This window comes from Acinonyx jubatus, chromosome D2 (genome assembly GCF_027475565.1).
Source record: "Acinonyx jubatus isolate Ajub_Pintada_27869175 chromosome D2, VMU_Ajub_asm_v1.0, whole genome shotgun sequence".
In the NCBI taxonomy this organism is placed as follows: Eukaryota; Metazoa; Chordata; class Mammalia; order Carnivora; family Felidae; genus Acinonyx; species Acinonyx jubatus.
This window is the reverse complement of record NC_069393.1, coordinates 18656856-18684413: the sequence shown is the minus strand read 5'-3', so window position 1 is coordinate 18684413 and position 27558 is coordinate 18656856. Positions and strand designations below refer to the sequence as shown.

Below are 27558 nucleotides of genomic sequence, written 5' to 3'. Positions count from 1 at the left end.
TATAAACATATGAGTTTTCAAAGTCTACATCTCTATCTTCCATTTATTAATGTTTAACTTACTAGGTTTTTCTCTGCTACAGAATTTTAAATTCACTGAGAGAAAAAGAAAAACAATTAAAAAAATGATAATACCTTTATATGCAGAGGCAGATTAATGAATAGCTCATATTTCATAGGCATCTCCTAAGCAGTTTGCATACAAGAGTGATTCTCAGAGACATAGTATGGGAAGCATCAGAATTCCATGGGCATCTTTTTCAGTGTGCTCACTCCCTAACATTATGCTCACGTGCATGGTGAGCATGCTTCAGTCAACACAAGGTGCTATATACTGCTTAGCTTAAACAATAAACATGTCTTTCTCACATTCTGCAGGATGGGAAGTCCAAGATCAAGATGCTGGTGGACTTAAGTGTCTGGTGAGAACCCTGTTCCTCATTGTGGATGGCCACCTCTTGCTGTGTCTTCACATAGCAGAGAGGGGCTCTGGTCTCTTTCCTCTTCTTACAAAGGTAAGAATACCATCATGGGCCCCATCCTCATGATCTAGTCTAAATGGAATTACCTCCCAAAGCCTCCACTTCCAAATACCATCACGCTGGGTATTAGGGAATCAACATATGGATTTTGTCAGGAGTGGGGTGTGGAGATGGGGAGTGTGGGGTGGAGGTGGGAGAGAACTTGAGCACTCAGTCCACAACAGTGTTCCACCCAATGTACCACTGTTGCTGGTGGGACATCATTAGGTCCAGGTGACTGAGAACCAAATAAGTGTTGTAAATCAGGGACATATATCAACCAGTGAATCCTTATGGCTTCACAGCAGAAACACATGGTTCTGCAGACTAGAGAAGTCTGGGAATCACTGGAATACACAATATCATCATTGTCATCATAATCCAACCTGAGACAGCACAATGACCAGAACATTTCAGTGGCAATGCAGCTTAAATATGAAGACCCAAATAAAATAAACAAAATAAAATAACATAAAAATAAAAATAAATTTAAAAATGAATAAATGGGAAGACCCCTCCAGACCTCCTAAAGAAGGATTAGTGGTTTAAAAGGTCTATAGTGACTCAAGAAGACTTCTGGAATTTGACGGCTGTTTCTCAGCATTGAGCCTCTGTGCTCTCTGAAACTTTAGTTCCGATTCATTCTCTGGCTCTTGAGATTTTCAGTCAACTTTGTTACATGCCATCACACCAGTTCTAGCCTCAGAGCAAAACTCCAGGTCCACTTGATTTGACAGGACCACATTCGGCTTCATTGGAGGTAGGGAGGATGCTTTCAGAGGCATCCTCATTGCAGGGGCTGATACACTCTGTCAGGTCTGGGACCCGGAACTGTGGTTTGCCTCTGGCGGGAAATGCTGCCAGCCAGCCATGCAGGTATAAGAAGGGACACATAAATGACAAGAGGAGGCAGTTCAGCACACTCTCGGACACCAGTGCCTACATCCCTGGTGGAATGGAGACACGTCCATAAATAGAGGACTGCTTTACCGAGGTCTCTCAGCAGATCATTGAGACTTAGCCAATCCTGGAAGAGAACGTATGTGAGTGTGACAGGGCCCATGTCCTGAAGCCATCAGGAGAGACAACAGTGGTAATTCATTGAAAAGCCTTGTCCTCGGCTCTGCACTGCAAATCTGCATGGCCTGCCATCTACTGCGCATACCAGACCGTCTCAGATTTAACAACTCCTACACCTGAGTGCATCACTCTCATTCCTGTGATCCTCTGCTGTGCGGGAAGTCAGAAGCTTCTGTCCAGGGGCCAGAGGCACGGGCGAAGCAGCCTTCTTGGATTTTTATGTGAACATCAACAAGCGCATGTTACATTTGCTTGTGTCTCAGAAATTTCTTTTTTCCGACAGAGAACCCAGAGAATGCTGCTCTAAGGATAGCCCTTACCTAGTGCTCACCATGTCCAGTGATTATTGTCATTGGCATTTTGCACATGAAGAATGTAGGACACAGAGAGGTTAAGTAACCTGCTTGAGGTCACACAGCCCTAGATGGAAAGCTGCAGTGACAGCCCTGGTAGGCTGTCTCTAGTCCAGGCTTCTCCCCACTACACTGTACTGCCTCTTAATTCTGCTATGCTGCTAGGCTGTTAATAAGCCTTACCTACTAACCCAAAAGGGTTTGTGGTGAAATGAGAATAGAAAGGTTGACTTCAGGACTGTTAATCTGTGATGGGGGTAGGTGGGTTTGGCAGAATATCTCCAGGAGTCAGGATTCTGCAAAACACATTTGAAGAAAAGCTGATACTCATTATGAAAGCAACCAGCCTTTGTATTCCAGCGTAATCTTGCCAGAAAGAAGTTTCATAGATAGGCTGAAACACTCTTCTGGCAGAAAGAACTTATTAAATCCAACCAATTGCTTATGCCAATGATTCAGTGATTCCCTAGAAATCACAGCTAGGATTGCCCACACTTGACTGGAAGTTATGTGGTGCCCATCATGTCTGTGGAGACTACCTGCCTCTCTCAGGTCCAACCCAAAGGCTCTTCTTCCAGGAGGCTTTCCTCTTTTCCTTGTCCAAAGCCTTCTGTCTACTTTTGAAATACAAAGCAGCTTAGGGCAGCAGCTCACATTAAAACTTCTTCATGTGCTATCTGGCAGAGAAGGAATTTTTGTAACTGTTTTTAAGCTCCCCTATGATATCATCAGCTCTGCGGATTAGACACCACAGTGAGCCTTCGTAGGAAATTCGTAAAATATCCTCACTGTCAAAGCTCTGGGTTACATTCAGTGAATGAAAAAAGATCTTCATATTGATTGGAAAATTACTTTAGTTGGGTATTTACTTTTATTCATGTATAAATATAATTTTGTGCTATTTTGTTTTATTATTATTGATAAAATTAATTAATGGTTAAAAATTTTTTTTAAAAAAGACATCTTTAAGTCCCTCAAGTGCATGAACTGTTGACCACTCTCATGGTGCTTATTATCATCCTTACCCAGATCAGGTGCACATTAATTTTTTGTAGTTTTGATTATAATACAGATATACTTTGTTTATATTTTTAAAAATTTTGTATTTTAGAGCAGTTTAGATTCACAGAAAAATTGAGAAGGTATGGAAATTTCCTGAATATTCCTTTCCTGGACACATGCATATCTTCTGCCCTTGTCAGTATCACTCAGTAAAATGGTACATTTGTTTCAACTGATGAGCTTACACAGACAAATCATAATCACATAATATTTATTAACTGCATGGTATTTCATTGAAGAGATGTCTTCCACTAATATTTGACACCCAAGTTGTACCCTCTTCTCTCTATTATAGTTAGCACAAAAATTAATTTTATGTGATTATAATGTGCACTAAAAACAGTTGTAGCAGTCATGGCTGGGGGACAGTGTGTTCAATGCTAGACTGAATTATGGGAGCTTATTTCTGAGAATGCTTTTTGCTAATCTAGTAAAAATATGGAAAAGAATGGTAATGAAAGAAATTCCATAATGACTAAATATGTGGACAGAAATATGTAAAAAATTACTTAGTAAAAAATAATTTAATACTTAATTTTTATTTTTTTAATCAAAATTTGAAACATAGAATGAAAAGAGGTTATTTAAATCAAATTTTGTTTTATGTAGAGACATACAGATTGAAAGAAGTTTGTGGGCTTAAGTAAGGGAAACAATAAGAGGGCTGAAAAAACACTGGACCCAGAGGGTAATCAATGAGTTGTTGGGTAGAATAGAACCACACACACACACACACACACACACACACACACACACACACACCAGTGTGAACTCATGAGCAAACAGCTCTAACATGTTCTAACATGTCTAGCCATGTGAACTCATGTACAGCTCTAACATACTGGTCTTCCCTTTGCATATCACACGACGTTCTCCCAAGAGAACCAGACTCAAACCTGCATTCAAAACCTCAAGTGGCTTTTTACCCTGCTGGAACAGACAGAATAAGGAAGGGCCTTTGAGAAGCTCTGTGTCTCTGGAGCTCCAGATGAGGCTGCACTATCTATTGGTTTTTCTTCCTTCTTGCCTTCCTTTCCTTTGTTTCCTCCTTCTTTCTTTTTGTTATTCTACTGTTGAGGGCCTACTGTATTCCTGACCCTCTTTTAGGAGCTACAGATGCACAAAGATGCGCTCATGTATCTTATGTTCTGGTGACGGGAGTCATAAAATACAAGAATGCATCTACAAACAGGATCATATCAGATCTTGGTAACCAAAATGAAATAGGGTCATCTGATGGTGATTGATGGAGGGTGTGTTTGTGTCACACTTTAGGTTAAGTAATCTGGAAAAAGTACTTTGAAGAGTTAAAGATGAGTTAAAATTTGTAGAACACTCATTAATGAGACACATCAATAAGTTTATAGGTAAAGTTTTTCAGGCAGAAGAAACAGCAAATGCAAAGACCCAAGAATGATATTGGGGATTCAAGAAGTTCAGTGTGGCAGGAACGTAGTGAATCACACTTGGAGAGAAGCAAGTCATTAACCCCCTGCCTTCGGAGGTAGGGAAATACAGAGACCGCTGTGGGAATTACAGAATGATTCCTGGTAGGACAGTGGGATGATTTTAAGGAACTTGAAATGACTAATCGAGTCATCAGAGCAGATCATGGTTTTGCTGTTCCTTCAGTGTGCATTGTGTAGAATCCTTCCCACTGGACAAAATGTGCATTCTCATGATGAATCAGATTACATGTTAACAGTTTATAAAAGCTTGATGCCTGAAGTGTTATATTTGTCATGCCAGAATGAACAGACAGAATAATGCTTGTAAAACTTAATTGTTCACTAGGATAGAATTCCTTGATGGCAGAGCTGATATTTAATTTAACAAGTTAATTGAGGGATAACTCTTCATTTTAGAAAATCAATTTACCATCCAATTCATTAAGGCAAATGAAATGAAAGGCAGTGTCTGACTATGGGATGAGTAAAACATGAACAAATGGGGTTAAGAAGCCTCCTTGTCTTAAGACACTTGACAAGAAAAGCCCAGAGAGGGTACTTTCATGTTGGAGCTCTTAAAACTAAAATTCTCAAAAAGTATGTGGATTAAAATATGTCACATTTTATGTGAATGGTTGATTCAGTTTATGAAAGAACATTAAATCTTCAAGTTCCTTCATATTTTTGAAGAAAAACAGGTTGGTGTCCATGGAAAATGAGCCCCAGATGGAATTACTGCCCCACTGGGAAATCTTCCAGTTGGATTTCATATAATTTTCTTCAAGCGCTGACGTGACTTGTGTTGACTACAAACCATTTGTAATTCCGATCGCACGTCTGTGTGCTCTTTATAACATTTTGTGTATCACTTTGTCTGGAACTAGTTGACTGGATGACAATGCTCTTAAAGGTAGAGAACACATTATTTATTTCTTTTTCATGATACTATGTAGAGTCTAGACCCAAGATAATATGACAAACTTGGTAACCCAACATGGCTTTTACAGGGTTTTATATAGTTTTTGTTTGGGACACTAGAATGAAGTAGATAGGGATTGGAAAACTATGGTCCTGGAGTCTAACAGGCCCTTGGCCTATTTTTATGATGTTTTCCTGGGACACAGCAATACCTCATTGGTCATTGATTTTCTGTAGGTGTTTGCAGCTACAACAGCAGAGCTGAACAAATGCAACAGAAACTCTCTGGGCCTTAAATTCTAAAATTTGTGGCCCTTTGTAGAAAAGGTTTGCCAATCAATGAATAACCTTTTGCTGTGATTAAAAAAATGTACCTAGATTTCCAGCTAGATTTAAAGGATTCTTTTTTACATTTGTATTTATTTAGGTTTAAGATGTAATGTGAAAATCTAATATTAGATTCCCACATGCTGGCTGCCTCCACACCACTTACTGGGCAATCCATCTGTTCATCCCTAATATGAAATATCGTATTGATTATATGCCCAAGGCCTTGTTTAGAGTATTAAGATTACATAACATTTGTTAATCTTTTGCTGAAAGAGTAAGGACTTTCTTAAGCGTTTTACCAACATCATGTTATTTATCACGCATAATTTTATGACATGTGTACGTTTATTATTCCTGTTTAACAGATGAAGAAACTGAAGTGTATGTATGTTACACAATGTGTCCAAAGGCCACACAGTTAAAAAGCTATGCAGAAAGAAAATTTTATAGATTTAAATTTTTGTTTTAACGTTTATTTATTTTTGAGACAGAGAGAGACAGAGCATGAACAGGGGAGGGGCAGAGAGAGAGGGAGACACAGAATCTGAAACAGGCTCCAGGCTCTGAGCTGTCAGCACAGAGCCCGACGCGGGGCTTGAACTCACGGACCGTGAGATCATGACCTGAGCCGAAGTCGGACGCTTAACCGACCAAGCCACCCAGGCGCCCCCAAAAGCTATGCAGAAATAAAATTTTATAGATTTAAAAGAGATGAAAATGACAATTATTAAATGAATTTTGAATGGCAGTTGAATGAATGTGTAAAGTTCTTGCATGTATTTTAGTCATTGCTTTCTATTGTGTTTGATTATACAACAAATATGTATAAGGTACCAGGTTTTTTTTTATGTTTATTTATTTTGAGAGAGAGCATGGAGGGGAGCAGCAGAGAGAAGGAAAGAGAAAATCCCAAGTAGGCTTTGCACTGTCAGTGCAGAGCCTGATGCAGGGTTCGACCTCATGATATGAGCCAAAATCAAGCCTAGGACACTTAACTGACTGAGCCACCCAGGCACCCCAGTATAAAACTCTTTTTTAAGCACATTAGTATTAAGCCATGTAAACCTGCAAATAACCTTATGAGGTTGGTATCATCATAATCAACATTTTGACATTACACGACATTGAGGCACAGAGAGATTAAGTGGTTTCCCAAAGGCCGTCAAACAGGGAAGTGGCCAAGCTGGGATTTAAATATAGGGAGACCTATTCTAGCATCCCTGGTTTCTCCAGACTTCATATTTTGTCACTATGAGTTGTTCAAATAATCACAGATGTATGTGTGTCTAAATTAAAAAAAAAAAAAGAAAATGAGCAGTTGCTGACCCTTAGGGAGAACAGCGATTTAAGACTGAGATTGAATTTTTAATATCATTATGTAAGTAGAAATCCCAAGAAAATCAATAAATCAAGTCATATTTTTTTAAAAAAAGCCTTGCTTTGTATTCCCCACACAATGGAATGTGAAATGTGGTCTACTTGGCACATTTACATGATATGATCTTGTGGTAAGAGCTTCTTGTGTAAATGACCAATCCAGAAAATAGCTTGAGACTTATAAACAAAAACTCCCATGAAGAAAGAGTTCTAAGCATTAAATGTAGGATTTTGTAAAGTAAAATTAGCTTTGCTTTTCTCCCCTCTTTATTTTAAAACTGCCTTTGAAAGAATACCTCTTAGTCACCCAAGCTTTTAAAAATACCTGAAATGTTCCTTAAGAGTTATGAATTGTCATGTCCCTTTATCTGAGCTGGGATATGTCAAATATAGTGAAATGGAATTTTACCAGAAAAATCACCCATAGGTTCTGTAGAAGCTGAACTGATTTCAGACACACTTCTTCAGACCCCTTCACCTCAACACAGTGGTACCTCTCTGGCTCTGTGCACCCTACTGGTTATCATGCTGGGAAAACACCACTCTGGGGTTCACTGCTATTTCCTGGAAGCAAATCTAGTGAGGCAGAAGGTACATATTTATGTTTCCTAATTGTTTATACTCAGCAGTGGGACTTGAGTTTTTCCCAGGAAGGTGTTAGCACTGGGCATACCCAAACTGCTCCCACAGTCAGGTCAAAGTCCATGTCATGGGAAGAGCTCGCGGGGAATTATTGAGGAAATATTACCAGAGACATATTGCATTCTGGACCACCTGTCCCTTCATGACTTCTGGCTTCCTGAGAGCCAAAACCGAAATCAGTTTTAAATGGTTGGCCTCGCTTAAAATTGAGTTTGAAGAAGATGATTTACTGGGTCACTGACTGAGGACCAGCCTGAAAAGACTCATTTGTGAACACTGTGCTGCTGGTCCCTAGCTCAAGAGGCTCTGGACGGGCTGAGCCACCATCAAGATGCCGTATCTTGAGTTCCTGAAGTACTGAGCCTTTCTTTGTTTCTGGAAGAGAAAGTTTTACTCTCTTTATTTACTTTTAATTATTCAATGTTAGGTCTCTAGGCATGAAATGAACAATGAATGAGCAAATGCATTTACAATAAGCAGATACACATCACTCTTTGCATGTTTCAATGCCTACTTAGCTCTAATAATGGGAAATGGTTAGATGAAAAAGATGGGGTGGTTTTTTTTTTTTTGGTAAAAGTGTTCAAGATACTAAAATGAGGTTTATTTTCAATAATACAGTTTCATTTGACAGGTGGTAAAAATTCAGATCACTCTGTCAAATAATCATATTAGAATCACAGTGCTGTAGAAATTAGTGCTAATAAAGCCAAAAACTCATGATAGAATAAGAGGAGGAAGGAAGGAGAATCATCAGTAAGTAAATTATTTCTTTGATAGTTCTAAAAATATCTTAAAAATCAAGATCTCAGTACAATTCATTTGTTCAAGGACAATCTTTCCTTTAAGTAATGATGTATAACTCTACTTGTTTTGTAGGCTCTAGTGGAACATTTATTTATTTATCATGCAACCCTTGAGAATATTTGTGTCTGGGGGATTGATAGACATGCGAGTGCCAGTAAGCTTCTCTGTTATTCAGAACCACATCAGGGCAGCAAACCCAGAGTATTCGGACAATTTGATAATGCATAGTAATAATTCATGGCATTTTAGTCACCAAACCAACAGCAGACATTTGATGCATGTTGATCAAGGACTGATATGTGAGAGAACTTTTTCCAACATTTATATATTAGAGCAAGGACACGTGAATGCCAGTCACTAAATTACCCTGAGCTTTGCGTTCCCCTTTCTGTATATGTGTTTATTTGGGAGAAAGATGTTTGCACTGACCAGCTGCTGATGAGCTGTGTGAACTTGGCTGACCTACAGAATCATAGAATGTTCTGGATCAAAGGGTCTTCAAGGTCATCCAGCCAGTCTATTCACAGGATCCTCGAGGCTCCACGGAGACAGTGGAATCATTTGTGATCATAGTCTTTCCTGGGCTTTCTTGACAGATGTATCTGTTTCCCCACTTCAGGGTCCAGGCTTCAGTTATAATTATATTCTCATGCGCTCCCTACCACTGTGGAGGAACCCCTCTTCCTGCCGACTCTGCAGAGCCTTCTGTCTTTTGTAGCGGCTGCAGTAGAAGGCAGGGAAGTACCCTTTCCTGGACTGACCAGGTAAGAATTAAAAAGCATTTTGAAGTAAAGTAAGCTTTTTTTTTTTTTTTTGCCGGGGGTGGGGTGGTGGGGTAGGGTGGTACTTAAAAGTCTTTTGACCTGTAATGCCCTCTCCATAAAAATTCTATGATCAACTTACCCCTTTGTAAGTTGAAAACTGTATTTTTCTCTTTCTCAAATATTGTTCATCATTTCCCCTCTAGCCTTTATGGAAATTTTTCCTAGAGACAGCCCATGATATTTTAATACCACAGACAAACTGTGTATTTGTTTATGTTTTGTGCTCTCTGGTGGAACATTTGTTTATCATACAACCCATATTGTATGTATATTTGTGTTCTATAATTAGGAAGACTTAGATTTTTTTCACCTCCAAGGACCAAAGTTTGCCTTCACTGATAACTCAGGCTCTACCCAAAGAGCTGACAAATTAGAAAGGGCCCATTTCTGAGCCTTCAGTGTGGCTGTGGGAAATCTCAGTGTGTGGCACCAGGCAGGGGGGGCTGAACTGAACAGCGAGGCTCTGGAAAAGGAAATGTTTGCTTCATTATAAACTAGAGAATTTTGAGAGCTGACAAGCAGCATATTTTGTTAAAAAAAAAGAAGGGTTCAAATCATCCCCCAAATTTGCCAGTGTCAAAGTTGAGTGGGCGGAAGACAGCACTGACTGTGGTGCAATAGGGCAGAAAAGAGAATGCCAACTCAGCGCACACAACGAGCACTTAATAAGCAAGGATTGTGTGCCTCACCTCCACCTGCATTATTCATTCAACTCTTCCAGCACGTTGCTGAAGTGCTGTTATCAAATTAATTTTATAGATGAGGACACTTTGCCTTAGAGCTGTGAATCTGCAGAGGTTGGGAGGCTGGCAGAGGCCAAGCCAGGGCACATAGCCAAGCTGACCTTCCAACTCTGCGCCCTCACTCAAAGGCGATAACACCCACTAGAGTTCAAAAGAGGCTTGTCTGGGAATGAGTTCATTGTTGGCAAGGTAAGAAGTCATTGAAGGATTGGTGTCGTTATTTTAAGCTTCATTTTTTTAGAGGATCCTGTTCTACTGTCTTCTGGTACCTAAATGGTGACTGTGTCTGGTATATCAGAGATGCATGTGCATGACTGAGAGCTGAATCTTGCTAGAAATTGTGAGTAATATGTATTAATTACACACTTTACATTTGTTTTACAGTATGTTTGGTTTATATGGTTACAGTCAGCCTTGTGCATTTCTTCCAACCTACTTTGTCAGATATCAAGTAGTGTTGGGCCAGTCTTCCAGGCCATGACCCTCCTTTTAGCTGCCGTTTTGTGATGTTCCCATTCCAGGCTGGACCTCTTGTCTACATTATTCCTGTGTCCCCAGGATGAAAATCGTAGGGCAATTTTATTCTCTTTTGTTACTTTTTTATTCCTAACACTTATAATCATTCTTAGCATATAGGAAGCGCTCAATATTTGTTGAACACATAAATGATGAGGGATTATAGACGATCACTGAATTTCAGTGCTACCTTTGACCTTTACCATGGGGGTCATGGCATATTTATAAATACCAGACGGTAACCTCAACAACACATTGGTGAATACTTTGTCTTTACCCAGTGAAATGGGTCATAAACTTTGGATGATAATATATCCTTATGTTTCTGCTTCAAGGTGTTGGACTGAACACATGCATATAAAACCCCAGAAGAATGTTAGTAAAGAACAGTCAAAGGTGGTAAAACCTTTAACAGTAAAACATCAACAATTGAAAGAGATGTCAACAGAATTTCTGGAAGAAAAGAAGCTTGTGAAGGCACGTTGGTGGAGGAAACAGAGCTGGAAATGGGCAGAAGGGAGCTGCACAAGAATCTGTTCCCCAGGGAGCCAGTAGTGGAACCAGGTCTCACCAGTCTGGCATTGTGCCCATGTCTTCCCACCTTCTTCAGAGATGTCATGTTGGCAACTTGAAATTGGTCTTGCGGGGAGTACAGATCAGGGTCTCCCTCCCTTCTCATTAGCTGGTTGTTAATCATTTACCAGCATATCATTGAAAGGAACCCCATAGAAAATCCACTTCGGGTGTTCTGGTCCAAAAGGTAAGAATGAAGGGTGAGACCCCAAGAGAGAGCAGAGATAATTAAAGGTCTAGACCAGCAGTGCCAATTGGCCCTACTCTTTTTACCCTGTTTCTGCCAGCTACTTGGCATTCACCTCCATGCAAAACCCTATAGCCCCTATAGCGTCTCCTCTAAAGCAGTGGTTTTTTTAACCTTAGCTTGCTTCATGATCAGCTGGAGGCTTGTTCACACACAGATTGCTGGTCTCACTCCCAGGGTTTCTGATGCAGTTGTTCTGGAATGGATAACCAGAACTTACAGTTCACAAATTTTGGACAGTGCTGCTGCTGCCCGTCTGGGACCACACACTGAAGACCATGTTCCAAAGGAGTTAGAGGAGAATGACCCTGCACTGTCACATGCTTCTCATTTAGACACGCACTGCTCTGTGTCCTGAAGTCAGTGTCCCAGGCCATACACTCTTCCATTGGAGACAGCCCATTCGCTCTGTCATTCAGCTGTGAGGCCTGTGGAAGAAACAAAGCCAGCCGTTCTGTAACTTCCTAGAAACACCCTCATCTTTTCTGTAGGTGTTAAGCATTTTCTAGACAGGTCAATATAACCTCTTCATTAGTTTTCAACTTCACCATCAGCCTTTGGTCAAAACACAGATGATGTGATCATGTTTACCAAAAAAGCCTCTATGTGCTATTAATGTAAGAATAGAGAAAATGGCACAAATTGGAGATCAAAATTTGGAAGACTGGCAGAAAAAAAGAATACAAACATAAACATTTTACATAGTAAACATCTAAGTGACTATTTAAAGTTGATAGCAAAATATACAGAATTTTAGATGTATTATTCAACTCTACCAAGACAATCAATAAAAGAACTGGGAAATTTTGCATATCTCAAAAATTGAAAGGATTAAGAAAGAAGTATCATGAAGAAATAAGTCCTTATTTTTTATAGCAGGGAGTAGAGTTGGTGAAAGAAAATAAAGAAATGGAGACATAAGCATATTATTTAGAGTAGTTTGGAAGTAACAGTCAGAACTAAAGACAGACATGGTTAAAAGCAATGACCTCTGAGGAGCAGATAGCTTGTGTGGAAGTTGGGGAGAACACTGGTGCTTCTCATTATAAAACCCGTACTGTCTAATAATTCCAGTGGACATGTGAATGTATTGTTTTTTTTTTTTTTATGTCATATCCATTGAGATGACTTGTTGGTACGGACAGTCATAAGCATTTATAATTTACAGCTTTCTTTGAAAATGGACAATGGATACACAAGCCTTTTTAATGCAGGAGTTCTGGCAGAAAATATGCTATTCTTTGTAAATAAAACCCTGGCCCGCTCACAGAATGCTCACCTGAACTAAAATTATTACCAGCTGACTGATAATTGACTGAACAATTTCATTTTCCAACCAGCTCTTTGAGTTTTTGGAGACTGCCAGTAGTAATACAAGCAAATCAAGAGGCTGATCGCTTCTACATCAGTGGCTTCTAATAGACCCCAAAACAGATTGCAAATTGTCCTAACACCCAAGCACCCTAAGGTTGTTTAAAATCATAATCCACACATTACTAGCTTTCACACATGTCAACAACGTGCTGCCCTATAAACTACCTTATGATTTGAAGAAAATGGTATATTTAGTCTGACAATTTCCAGTTGTAAAGAGGTGAATTTGTTCAATGTCTTATAAAGACTATAATGGTCTCTGGCTTTATGTGTGTCTTGTGTTTGGACAGATCATATTTTTGATTAGAATTTGAGGAGAGGGATTAAGAGCTAGGACTATGAAATCCTGCACGAGATCGCATCCAGTTGCCCTTCCGTCGGCCAAATTCATCTGTTGTTGATTTTATCCTTCAATAACAGTAAATGGTTAATGAAACTGTTGCCTGCCTTTCATTTCAAGGTGCAAACTTTTAATAGATATGTGGCTTGATGGCCTTCCTTTGCCAAAACGTGTATTTATTCATCAATTTTATGATCTGTAATGATGGGGAATGAGTCATGCCTCAATATCTGTAGCTTTCAAGACCCTGACACAATCATAATGATTGCTATTTTGCATTCTAGGTGGCTATAAGCCACCATTCTAGGTGGCTTAGCATGTAAGACCTTCTACAGGGAAGATAATGGAGAAAAATTTCTCTATCAGCTGAGACAGCCTGGCAAGGTAAGTGCTGAAAGCTGGCACTGGTTTTCCTCTGTCACTGAGGGTGGAGCACAGAGGCACACACAGGCCATCAAAGTGTATTGTTTGGAGGTATTATATGGTTAGCAGGAACCACAACAGCACTGTTTGCTACTTTGTCAACAGCAGGTGGCCTGGAGGAAGGGGATGGAACTGCTGAGATGGCATTGGATTTCCTGGGCCATGTGATTAGTTAAATATCCCTCAGATCATTACTGATCTTGCTTTTGGTAGATTCAGAGTTTGTTCTTCTAAGTATGTGGAGTAAAATGAAAGGGAGAAACAATTGATGATTAATTTTCTATCTACAAAATTTTCATAGAAAATTGAAGCAGGTTTTTATTTTTATAGATGAAGACAATGACTTCAGTTCTTCACTGTATTTTGGAAATTTCTTCTTTCTAATTTTGGAGGCATTGGATGTCCGTGTATATTATCAGTCAGCTGCCACAGGTATCGTTCATTCCAGCGCATTGGGCTTCCTTGAAGCGATGTCCTGTATCAGCTCTCAGAAAGTACTGCCGATATCATATTTCTTATTGAATGAAATTTCTCGTCTCCAGAAATGCTTCTTCCACCCTTGAAACAATATCCCCAAAAGGATCTAGGAAAGGTGAGGGTGTAGAATATTTTTGGTATAGATTGGTTTGGTAAGATAGAAACAAAAAACCGGCATTAATTACTTTTTGGACTAGATTTGCATGTGGTCTTACACCATTTAACTTCTCTCTCTTTCTAATGTTTACACCTGTAAAAAGATTTCCAAAGGACTATTTTGATTCTAAAATTCAGGGTTTATCAAGAATTAGATAGTTGTCTTGGTGAGGATGTTTCCAAAATGCATAGATGTTGGTTATTAGTAGAGGGTAGGGAAAAGAGCTTGGCTCCCCTTCTGTCTGGTCTGTGGGCTCACAGAGGGCAGGTGTGGCTACTTTCTTTGGAAGCACTTTCTGCATTTTACTAAAGCATTCTGCGGGCATTGCCTTGATCAATGTTTATGCTCAATTTCTGTGAATTCAGACCCTGGGTGGGGGCGGCTGCCGTAACTCATGGGGTCGCTGTGTCATGTATTTTCTCTCACACTAAGAGGACCACAAGGCCATCAAGAAAAAGGAACATATTCTGTAGTCTCTTCTATACTTTTAAACACATGATCATAAGGACAGGTGCTGATGGAGTTGCAGAATGAAATGGCAGTGGTGACCTTTGTACTTGCAGGGGTGGGGGCAGGGTGGATGGGGTAGGGTCATAAGCTTTCAGACCCCGGGTTATTTATTTATTTATTTAAAAAAAATTTTTTTTTTCGACGTTTTATTTATTTTTGGGACAGAGAGAGACAGAGCATGAACGGGGGAGGGGCAGAGAGAGAGGGAGACACAGAATCGGAAACAGGCTCCAGGCTCTGAGCCACCAGCCCAGAGCCCAACGCGGGGCTCGAACTCACGGACCGCGAGATCGTGACCTGGCTGAAGTCGGACGCTTAACCGACTGCGCCACCCAGGCACCCCCAGACCCCGGTTATTTAAATGATGGTGCTGACAAATAACAGGACTGAGGCTACTGAGAAAAGGCTGTGGGATGTGGGGCGGCTGCTGGGAATCAAAATATGTAAGTGAAGCTCTTCTTGTTTCTCTGAATTCCTGCTCCTTTGATCGTCACCCCAATTCTTGTTCCTTCCAGAGCAAAGCTCCTCTTCTTCCTCTGTTTCCTCTGCTCTTAATTTGCAGTTTCTCCAGTTTATCCCACCCTCATGCCTGTCCTTCACAATAGGGCATTCAAATTCAACCCTCCTTTTGTTCTTTTAGCCTTTATTTTTAAAATAAATAATTGGAGATGAGTGCAAACCACCCATCATGATTTACTTTAAGAAAGTCATGTCATGATTGTTTGGAGGGGAAGATTCGTAATAGCTAACATGAGTTATGAATCATTAAGGCAAAAGAAAACTTTCAGGGAGAGCAGAGCAGAAATTGGATTTGCTCTGACACAGTGAGAATGCCATCAAAATGTGCAGTGACATTTGTACATGTCATAAGGTGATTATTCTGCATCTAAGCTCTGACAAGGTCAAACCTCAGGTGCTGTCTTTAAGATTAAGAAAATGAGGGTTGACAGCAGCAGGCTGGGTTTAAAGAAATTCAAATGTTTAAGCATTGAGGAGGTTGTTTTGAGAGGAGAATATGGGACAAGGAATAGAGTCATGATCCAGAGGTTCATTGTGGATGAGGATGAGAAGAGATGTAACCTGACAGTAGTTCAACGTGCAGAACAATACCAGTCGTAATACAGAAAGCACATGCACGTGGGCTACTGAAAGACTTATGGTGTTTTATTTATTTATTTTTTCACTGTTTATTTATTTTTGAGACAGAGAGAGACAGAGCATGAGCAGGGGAGGGGCAGAGAGAGAGGGAGACACAGAATCTGAAGCAGGCTCCAGGCTCTGAGCTGTCAGCACAGAGCCCAATGTGGGGCTCAAACTCACAAATGGTGAGATCATGACCTGAGCTGATGCCTAACCGACTGAGCCACCCAGGCACCCCTGAAGACTCACTATGTTTAAGAAAAGTATATTTAAAAGGATAATTATGCAGGACTGAAAGAGGGTGCTATGTTTCTGCCTATGCATATGCATATCCGTTGACTTCATCCTATAAAAACATCCAATTAATACTAAATGCATTGATAGCTAGCGTTAAAATGAAAATTATACCAAGACAATTTTGCGAAGTCAGAACAAAGTTGGAGGCCCTGCATTGCCTGATTTCAGGACTCACCATGAAATTTGCAGTAACCAACATAGTGTTCTGTTGGCATGTGAATAGACATATAGATCAAGGGAACAGAACAGAGACACAAGTAAATGGTCCACACATATTTGTCAATTGATTTTCATCAAAGGTGACAAGGCAATTAAATGGGGAAAGGAGAGCCTTATAAAAAATAGTGTTAGGACAATTGGCTATCCAAACGGAAAATAAATAAATATCAGTTCTCTTCTCATGCAGTACACAAATAATAAACCAAGATAGCTCATAGACGTAAATGTAAAAGCAAAAATTAAAAGTCTTCTAGAGGAAAACATCTTTCTGGCCTATGGTAAGCAAAGATAGCATGAAAACTAAACTATAAGAAAACAGGAAAACAGGGAGGCACCTAAATTAAAAACTTCTGATCTTCTAATGAAAACGGCAAGAAAATAAAAAAGGCAAGCCACAGATTGGGTGAAAACCTTTGTAATATGTATACACTTGTCACATGATTTGTATTCATAACACGTAAAGAACACTTACAGCTCAATGATAGAAACTAACTTAACACAATTTAAAAACGGGCTTCAGATTTGAAGAAACACTTTAAAAATAAGATATACAAATGCTGGTCAATACATAAAAATATGCCTGACATCATTAGTTATCAGGAAAATGCAAATTAAAACCACAGTGAGATACTTTTAGTCACCACTAAAATGAGAACACCCCGAAAGTACCAAGAATTTTATGAGAATACAGAGCAGCTAGAACTTTCCTAGATTACTTTTGGAAATTTAAAATTTCAACCCACCGTGACAAAAAACTTGACAGTTTTTACATTGTTAAATTTACACTTATCATATGACCCAGTAATGCCCACTCATACACATTTACCCAAGATAAATGAAACATTTGTTCTTGCAAATACTTACATGTATGTGCTCCAAGCCCCTTCTCTTGTCATAGACACAAACTGGAAGTATCCAGGTTCCCACCCACAGAAGAAGAGGTAAACAAATTGTATCGTATTCACAGATTGGAATATTATTCGATATTTAAATGGACTGATCTGTTCATTTGTGTAAAACACAGACGAATATGAGGAACATACTTGTGATGGTTAATTTTATGTGCCAACATGGCTGGCCCACAGTGCCCAGTATGTAGTCAAACATTATTCTGGATGTTTCTGTGAGGGTGTTGTTTGGATTATATTAACGTTTTATTGATGAACATTTAAATCTGTGCTCCTGGAGAAAAGCAGATCGCTCTCCATAATGTGAGTGGGCCTCATCTAATAAGTGGAACCCTTAGTAGAACAAAGCAGAGCTCCTCTGAGCGAGAGGATATTCTGCCAGCAGAAGGCCTGGGACTTGAAGTGCAATATCGTTGTTTCCTGGGTCTCCAGTTTGCTGGCCCACCCCACAGAGTTTGCACTTGCCAGCCTCTAAAATTGTATGACCCATTTGTATAACCCTATATACACACACACATCCTACTGATCCTGTTTCTCTGGAGAACACTGGCTAATACGGTTATGCTTAAAAAGAGCAGCTCTACACAAAAGCATGCATATAGCTGACCCTTCAACAACGCGGGTGTGACCTGTGTGGGTCCACTTATGTGCAGATTTTTTCTGATAAATGCAGCACAGCACTGTCAATGTATTTTTTCTTCCTTATGATTTTAGTGACATTTCATCTTCCCTGGCTTACTTTATTGAAACAACATAGCGTGTAATATATACAACATGTAAAATACATAGTCAGCTGTTTATGTTGTGGGTAAGGCTTCTTTCTGATCAACAGTAGGGTATCAGTAAAGTTCTCGAGGGAGTAGAAAGGTACATGTACATTTTTGACTATACCCCTAACTCCTAGGTTGTCCATGGGTCTCCTGTACTGTATAACTCTGGAAAAGCCAAATTTAATCTATGGTGACAGGAAGCAAGTCAGGTGTTTCCTGAGGCTGGAATTTGGGGGAGAATGAGACACAGGGTACATTTGGAAGATGTTCTTAATTTCGATTGTAGAAGTGATTACACTTATACATAAGTTTGTCAAAATTCACCAAGACGTCCACTTAAAATGGGTGCATTTTTTGTATGCAAATTTTGCCTATGTAAAGTTGATTTTAACAATACAAAGTTTTGGGAAACCTGGCTCAGTGGGTTAAGTGTCTGACTCTTGGTCTCAGCTCAGGTGTTGATTTCAGCATCATGAGTTCAAGCTCTACATAGGGCTCTATGTGTGGAGCCTACTTAAAACAAAAAAACAAAACAAACAAACAAACAAAAAAGGTTAAGAGATAGAAGAAGTTTTGCACAGGCTTAGGGCTGTTTCACCAGGAAATAAATGAAGGCTTTTCTACATGGTAAACTATGGAGGACACAATTTGTTTGGCACCGTGGAGAAGGAATATTCTGAGGTTATCTCAGGGCTTGAACACTAGTGATGGGGAAAACATCCCAAAGTTGAGCCAATAGAGGGGTAGAAAAAGCATTGGAGAAACTTAAATACAATATGACAAAGTAGAGAGAGATACTTTATAGCAGGCATTTTTTGATATGAAACTTCCAGAACAACTGTAGAGAACATTTATAGAGAATATGAGATGTCAAAAAAATAAAGACTTGGCTAACAAGGAACTGACATTAAATCTGGACACATCAGCCAATGGCTCTGTTTTATCATTTCCCCTTGGGGAACTTTTTAGAAAATACAGATGTCAGACCCATACACCCAATGAGTCTCAATCTTAGGTAAGGCTTAGACATCTAATTTTTTTTCCTAGTGTTCTGATGAGCAGTCAGGCTTGGGAAACACTGCCATGAGATAATTTGTAGGGCATAGGGAAAGTTTCTGAATGCACATAACAGGTGGTGAGGAAGTGATGATGTAGCCACACAGGCACAAATTCTCCAGAGAGACTGACCTTCACCTTCCTGAGTTAAATTTCCATAAGGGAGACTTACAAATTGCAATCCAGGAAAACAAACTGTCTCTGGTCGTATCGTATTTTTGCCTGGATTGTTAAGAACTGCAGAATTTGTCTGGATTAAACCAAACAGGATTTGAGAAATGTTAACTATATTAAAGAACCAATTCCAAAATTCTCATTATGAACTGATTACATTAAAACACAAAAGATTAGTCTGTCAAATACTCTTTCACTGAGAAAAAAATGAGATTAAAAAAACACCATTCATAGACTTTCATGCATTTGAGAACCTTTATATAATTAAAATTTAGCACAATAATTGTATGTCATTAAACATATTGATAAGCTAAATGCAACTCTGAGAAGTTGTCACATTTGGGCTGAAAAATGATTAGATTGGCACACCTTTTGACCTCAATCTCCATGAAAAATGATTCAAGTAAGACAAATTAGACTAAGAGGAATATAGGAACAATTTCTTGTTGAAGAACAAAGCCATGTTATAAACCCCTGATTGCAAGAAGGTGGTTTTAAAATCTTGAATATAATTAACTTCATATCCTTGTGGAATGAAGGCTAAAATATCCTTACCAGCAGAAAACAGACTTTTAAAAATGCTAAACTTTTTTAGCTATAATTTAGGGCTTTCCCTTTTTGGACGTTTAGCTTGAAATCTCAGCCTCTGAAGTTGGAGAGGCTCTTTAGACAAAGAAATTGGGTATATAACTGTATTTGCAGGGAATCACTGAGGCCTGGAAACTGCTTGTTAAAGGCTTACGTCAGAGTTAATTTTGAATTTTGCTGCAGATAACTTACTGCTCAGTATCTGTGAAGCATACACCATTCTGATTTTGAAGTGCAAAAGCAATAGAAAATCCTACACTTGGAAGGGTTATTATTGGTTATCTTTTCTCCTTTTCATACCATCTTCTTCTATGTGCTTTTCCTGGGCAGACTCCAGCCTCCACTTTAATACGTCTTGTGCTAGGAGGCTCACTCCCTCATGATACCATTTCATTGCTAGAGAGCCTTCCTGAAATAACAGGGCATCCGTATGCACAGCATTTCTTTAAATTCTACACATTGACTCTAGGTTTACAAAATGCCCACAGGAAATTTACATTTCTGCATTTTACCCCATTGATACCTGGAAAAGCATAATGTTCCCCATGAATTCTGTATTTCCTTGGTTGAAAATGCCCTGTTCCTATAGTTTCTTATGGAATATTTCTTCTCACCTACAGAATGATGCCAAATGTTTTATCATGGTGAGATGATTATCTTAATCATCTAATTTCTGCTTCATTTTTTTAAAAGTGTCACCACCTGTCACTCTCTGATACCTCTCCTGTACGCCAACCATTCTAAAATACCTGTGGTTTGCCAAACACAAGGTGCTCTTTCACAGTGATGCATTTGGAGACATTCTTTCTCCTGTGCCTGAAGAGCTGTCCTACCCAGCAAACAGCTATCATTTTTTAGGCCTTGGTTTCGTGACTCCTGCTCTGGAAGTCCTCCTAGATCCTTCCAGGGTTGGACAGCTTACCCTCACCCCTCCCCCTCACCGCCTGCCAAAGGAAGGCAGCCATTTTCATGTTGCTTCTGAGTTGCGTGAAAAGGATATTCAGCAAATGTCTTGGGGATGCATAGCCTCATAGCTCTGACTCTAGATATTAGACCAGTCCTGACTCCGTAGCCCCTTTGTGATAATTACAATGCACCATGATTATGGGCATGAAAATAAGTGAGAACATATGCTCTCATCAAGTGTCAGGTTCATTTCTATGTCCCCAGGAAGTCACAGGTGCTAGAGCTGTGACTATTCAGGAGAGTGGGCTTTCCATTTCACCTACTCTGACCCATAAGATCACATGCATTCTTTGTAAGTTATTTCCTTCAGGCCCCCCTTCACTCCACTTTCTCTTTGTTCCCTCCTTGACCTCTGGCTTTCAGCCTCTGACATGTTTCTGACCTCCTCCATTTCTCTTCTCCTTACTGATGCCAGATTCTGGAACCCCTCTCTCCTGTTTTCACTCTGGCATTGTCAGTTCTGTCCGTGGACCCTGTCTACACCACAGGATGATGTTTTCTTCTCATGCCGTGTTGCTATCACTGCATCACGGTCAATACTGGGCATAAAGTGGCAGCACATGCCACGAATTGAAGCCATGGATGGAGATAGGCATGTCTGGGAACTGGTGGCCAAGGGAGAAGAGTAGACCGGAAACAAGTAATTCTTCTGAAAGGTAAGCACAGGTGCACTGGACAAATCCAGGCACGTCAAGGTCAGGAGAGACACAGCTCGTGAGAACCAGAGCGTCCATCAGGAGAAAACCCAGGTGAGAACATGTGACCAGCTCCAGCACAGCACAAAGCCTGGAGGCTACTGGGCAGTTGGTCAAAGTCCAAGCAGGTAGCACCTATTTTCTGGCCCCTGAGTGAATATGAGGTGGGTTGTGCCCCTGTTGTTCTGAGAGAGCAGCAAGGGGGTCATAGCCCTGCCCTCAATCTGTTTACACTTGAGCTGGGGACACTTGCAAAATAGCAGTTACATCTCTTTGTGACAAAGCTGTGACTGTGGCAGTGCAGGTGCTCTGGGAACACTTAGCAGGGACTCCAGTCCTGCCCCCACCTATCTGAATTCCAGGGGTCTTGTGGACCCCTGCCCCCTACCAGTCTCGGGCTTGCCCTCCCTCTGCCCTGATCTCCCCTCTGTCCCCTGGGACTTGGGCTTGCCCTCCCTCTCCTGTGACCTTCCCTATGTCCACCCACCCCTCTCCAGTCTCAAGCTTGCTTGCCCTCCCTCTCCCGTGAACTTCCTTCTGTCCAACCCCCGCTCCCCAGTCTCTGGCTGCATGGCTGGACCAGGTAACAACACTGCTGCTCTCTCTTCTGCTTAGCAATCCTTTTATTTATATCACGTTCACTTTCTAATTCATCATTGGAGTGGCTGCTCCAGTCCTGTCCCTTCCAATCAAACTCAGATCCTTGATCCTCACCACATGACCTTGTCTCCCATTTTCCTGAGCAGATTGAGGTCACCTAGTGAGAATTCGTTCATCCCTCCAGCTCCTGCTGCCTGCCAAAATGTCACCCTGCTGCATCTAATTATTTCTGTGCTTTTCCTCACCTCTTTTCTTTCTTTCTGACTTAGGAAAACAGGTAACATTCCTCCATGATGCTTATACCTCACCGCCCCCCCCCCATGCTTTGCCCCCTGCCCCTTCCTTCTGTGGCACTCCTCTGCTTCCCTCCCTCTCCTTGGAAGCCTCAGTGTCTCCCTCTGCACCTGCTGCTTTTCTGGTACCAGAATGCATGCACACATGCTATACTCAATCTGAAAATATCTTTTCCAGATCCTGAGTGTCCCCTTACCATTTAATACCACTTCCTTCCTGTCCTCACCAAACCCATGCACAGGTGGAAACACCCAATGTTTATTTGGCAATGTGTTGGTAACTTAAAAAAGGAGCATTGGGGCACCTGAGTGGTTCAGTCAGTTGAGTGTCCAACTTCAGCTCAGGTCATGATCTGGTGGTCTGTGAGTTTGAGCCCCACGTTGGGCTCTGTGCTGACAGCTCAGAGCTCGGAGCCTGGAGCCTACTTCAGATTCTGTGTCTCCCCCTCTTTCTGCCCCTCCCCTGCTCATGCTCTGTCTCTCTCTCTGTCAAAAATAAATAAACATTAAAAAAAATTTAGAAAGGAGCATTGAACTTGTGTATCTCTGTTGTTCTGATTTCTCTCCATATAACACCTGCCTATATGGGCTGCTGTAATTACTAAATAAATAATAAATAACCCTCTGAAAGTGATAGTAGAATGCCTGGTGAAAGAGCAACACACAACCCCAAAATATGTCTCTTTGGCATATTGATTATTCTGAGCTGGCTATTTTTAGGAAACAGCAGACAACTGAGTAGAAGTTATCCTTTTGTAAGAGGTATTTACATGTATATGGGGAGTCTCCATCTGTAGGAGAGTCTCCCTCCCTGTACCAGGAAGAGGATGGCTGACTCTCCAGAAACGCTTATGGATGGAGGAGGAAGGGACTAGACATATAACCTTATACTGTTTACTGTCTTTGTTACCTGTGAACCCTTGTTACTGGCCACTGTTTCCTGGTAACCTTGCAAAACTGCTTCCTTGGTCCCCATGCCTTGTCTGTACCTAGAGATGGCATTCAAGGTGGTGGCCTGGGCCATTTCAGGGAGTTGCTCTTTTCCTGCATTTCTCCATGTACATAGGAGGTACACATGTTATCATGTTTGCTTTTGTACATATGTTTGCTTTTCTTCTGTTACTCTGTCTTTTATGAGGGAGAGAGGTGGTGGTGTCAGCCAAGAACCTAGAAGAGTAGAGGAAAAATTATTTTTCCTCCCCTTCACTGGCAAAAAGTAACCACTCAAGTTTAAATTATCCTTATTAAGCCATCTTCCTTACCCAGTAGTCCTTTCTTAGTATTCATAATTTCTAGTTAAATCAAGTTTCTAATATTGTACTTTGCACATTGATGAGCTGCTGGGTATGAAGGTGGTCATGAGAATAATGAGCCAAATGGAAATTCAGAGTCGAGCCTCTATTTACTTATTATGACTATGTAGGCAAGAAACAAAAAAGAGGCTCCTGTTCCCTGGTATTCCAATTTCCCCCAAGAAACGGAACGTGGAGAGGTTCAGATGAGGGTAGCACAGATGGGGGGGTTATCCCACAACCTCTGATGGAAGGACTTGTGCATGTTTATGAACCCCAGGTCTGAGGAGAGACCACAGGGACAGGGCTAGATGTGGGCAGGTGCTGAGTCAGAGGGGAGATAGATTTCTTAGCCAACGTCCCATTGGGATTGAGAGTGCCTGCTTTAGGGGTATAGATATTCATGTGAACATCTCTAGCCCAGGCTGGGGGCACCCCACCTTCCCAGTCCTTGACTGCTACTCTCTCCAGAAAACTGCTGTGAGGGAACAACTAAGATTTCAAAATAAGCAAGAGTATTTGAAAAGTTAGGAGTAATCAACAATTTAAGAAGAATTTTAAAAGAGAGCTGCTTGTTTAGATACTAATTTGGTTAATATCCAACAGACATTTCCTGTTCCACCAGAGAGAAATTATTTGCATATCTACTAGGCAAAAATCTTTGAATTAACCTTTGCCTCTCAGACTTGTAAATTGCTCAGACAATAAAAGTCATGTCTAGCATTGCACTGAAAAAAAAAAGCAGTACTGTCTTACCTGTTTCCAAGTTTGAGATAATTTTTCTGACACTATGAAATGTGGTTATTCGGACCTACCTTACAAGGTTGTTGTAGTAAATAAGGGATTGTATGTTAAGCCCATACAAATTATATAGTGATCACTCACATGCCAGGTGCTGTTACTATCAGTAGATCACCGCAGATTCTCCTCCAAAACTTTTGCAGCCTGATTCTCCCTGCACTGTTCAACTGAAATGTTCTGTTGGAAGGGACATCTTGATCGCTAAGTTAATTGGCCTATTTTCAGATATCACCATTACCATATTTCCCTCTAACATTTGGCCCAATTATCTCCCATTTCTTGAAAATTTCTCCTGCTTCCAGTCCCTTCTCATGAAATCGTTTCATGACATACTGTCCTATCATCAGCCTTTGCGTGTGAGCATCCCTGCAATGATTCAACATCCTCCGTATCCTTCTCTCCATGCTTTTGTATCTCAAACAGACATCCATATTTCTAGTCATCCCCCCAGTATCAATATGGGGCATATTTTCAATTACATCTGGGGAATTTCCACGTGTACATTTTATCAACATTTTACAATAAACCCATCTTATTTTATTTGGTTCTCTAATTTCTGAGAAGCAGCCAATATTCTAAGACCTTAACTATATGCTAAGACATTCTTCACTATAACTTTTGACTCTTCCTCTCCTTTATTCTCTATATTTAATCAATTTCCCAAAGTCATTGACTTTTGCCTCAAAACATTTCCTCTCCCATGTGAGAGCCCAAAGTCTCACATTGTGGTAGACTACAACTTTGATGGTGCCCAGATGAACTCCGCCTTCAGTATTTATGCATTTCCCCAGTGGTGTACCAAAAGGGATGGGGCAATCAGTCTTGGAATGCAGGCATTGCTTATAGAGAAATTAAAAATATGATAAAATCAACTCAGAGTTTGTCAGCTTTTTGTTATCACCATGTATTTCAATTTGAAACCATGTCAGCGATAGCACACATCCCCCGCTGGGATGACCCCCTCCCAATACATCCCCACTAACTGCACACTCCTGTAGTTACTTTGGGATGGAACATTAGCAAGCATGTTCATTCAAAGGCTGATAACACATGCACACTAAAACTTGTCCTTCAGGAATGTTTGTTTTTTGGGGGCTCCCTTTCAACATTTAGCCACCATGCTGTAAACAGCACATGCCACATGGTAACGCCTGAGGAGCTCTGCTCAACAGCCCTATCTGAGTTCCTAACTTTTTGTAAACCTAACAAAGTCTCTTACTTCATCCAGTTATGTTGCAGACTACTAACAATCTTAAATTATGCATCGTCCAAAATAGATTTTATGTATTATAATAGTGCAAAAACAGAAATGGCATAAAAATAGCTGATATAGTCATGTTCTCTGAGAAATACAACTGCAATAAGAATTGGATTTCTTTAGGTCAACATCAATCAACTTAGTGAATAATATAAAAGGTTACTAGTAATTGGCGGGAAGAATTGAGGGTTTTCTGAACTTAATCTGAATTAATGTTTTTAGAATACCAACATTCTCATTCTCTGGTGTAAAGCTCAGCAACATTTAGCATATTGGCAGATCTACAGAGAAGTAAATAAACCTGGGTGACTTCAATAGTTCTTATGATTTAAAAAAAATAACTTTAGAAATTCTTTTTTGAAAAATAAAAATACCTAACACTGAGATATCAGAGTGTATGAATACAAAGCAACATGCAGCCCCTATCCTCAGAAACTTTCAATCATTTGAGAAATTGGACATATACATCTAAAAATTTTAGTGTAAGAGTTAAACAGTAATGTTTAGTAAAAGAGAAAGAGGTAATTCTCAGAATTATGCGTTTAAGTGCCCAATAAAATACACAAAAGAAAGGTACATGCCTACAACTCAGAAAAAATGCATTTTTCTCTTGGGTCCATATAGAGAAATATTGAGATAAAATATTGGAATGTTGGTAAGTGTCCGACTGTGTGAAATACCACGTGCACTCCATGTTTACCTAACACATCAAAGATTCTAATTTTAATTGTATGCAGCTATGCAAGTCTAAAATGTTTTTCATAAACATTTTTTTCCCTTTTAATCAAAGTTTGAGCAATCCAGAAAGTTTCCATAAATAGTATGGATCGTTCACTCTGTAAGGGTAGAAAAAGTTTTCCTTCTTACCTTCTAGGCTCTCTGGCTGGTCTAACTATTAAATTGATATTCAGGAGAAAAACAAATTTCTTATGTTCAGGAGCCCCACAAAGGCGTGTGAGGCTCTCAGACAGGCAGTTGAGACTCATGTGCCATCCCAAGCTAAGAAGAAGGGGGCGGGAGTGTGGGACTTCAAAGGGGAGGAAGACAATTCATAGAACATGGGAGAGCAAATGTTTGGTGAACGAATGTTTACCATGCCATGCAGATGAGTCTTTACCATGTAAAGAAGTTATCTCTGGTTTTGGGAGGAAGAATTACCTGTCCCCCTCAAGGTCCCTCTAGCTATACTAAGAATCAAACTGACATGAGAGAGATTAATTTCATATGTATGGGGAATCCACATAGACATGGAAATTATAGACAGTCATGCAAGATGAGGTAAATATGCCATCCTGAGCTAAGGTGAAGGGGGTAGGGTCTGGGACTTCAGAGAGAAGGAATGAAGTTCATGGGGCACTAAGAGCAGATATTTGGTAATTAGACATTTGCCCTGATAACCAGATGAGTTACTCACGTAAAATCTGTCTCTGTTAATGCCCTAATTATTTTGGGAAGGATCCCTAATTTAGATTCTTCTATATAGTTAAGGGGGCGGCTTTTTTTTTTTTCCTGAGCCTACAGGGTCTAGATTGACTTTAGCTCAAAATAGTCCACAAGTCAAAGCGTCCCATCTTGAGGGACCTGTGCTTGCCTTCTACACTGGGAATAGCCCTTCCTGATTTGGGCCCCTGACTATATTCCTTTAGATGGGCAAGGGAGAAGTAAAAAGCTCTTCTTGAGTCTGTTGGTTTTGATTGTCTTGATTGTTGGGCCTTGATGAAATAACCCATATGCCAAAGTGGCACATTCTGGGGTGGCCTGCCCTGAACTCCATCTATTC

At 40.3% G+C, this 27558-nt stretch overlaps 2 long non-coding RNA genes across 4 annotated transcripts in view; both read left to right on the top strand.

The window, feature by feature from the left end:
• LOC113596500 (uncharacterized) overlaps positions 1 to 10458 on the top strand; it is a 114694-nt gene extending 104236 nt beyond the window's left edge. For both annotated transcript variants that reach the window (XR_008292180.1, XR_008292181.1), the window contains exons 3-5: positions 378 to 514; positions 9134 to 9301; positions 10346 to 10458. This is a non-coding gene — a long non-coding RNA (uncharacterized LOC113596500). The remainder of the gene's footprint in view (positions 1 to 377; positions 515 to 9133; positions 9302 to 10345) is intronic.
• A 3008-nt stretch (positions 10459 to 13466) lies between these two features.
• LOC113596510 (uncharacterized) overlaps positions 13467 to 27558 on the top strand; it is a 66354-nt gene continuing 52262 nt past the window's right edge. For both annotated transcript variants that reach the window (XR_003417268.2, XR_008292178.1), the window contains exon 1: positions 13467 to 13538. This is a non-coding gene — a long non-coding RNA (uncharacterized LOC113596510). The remainder of the gene's footprint in view (positions 13539 to 27558) is intronic.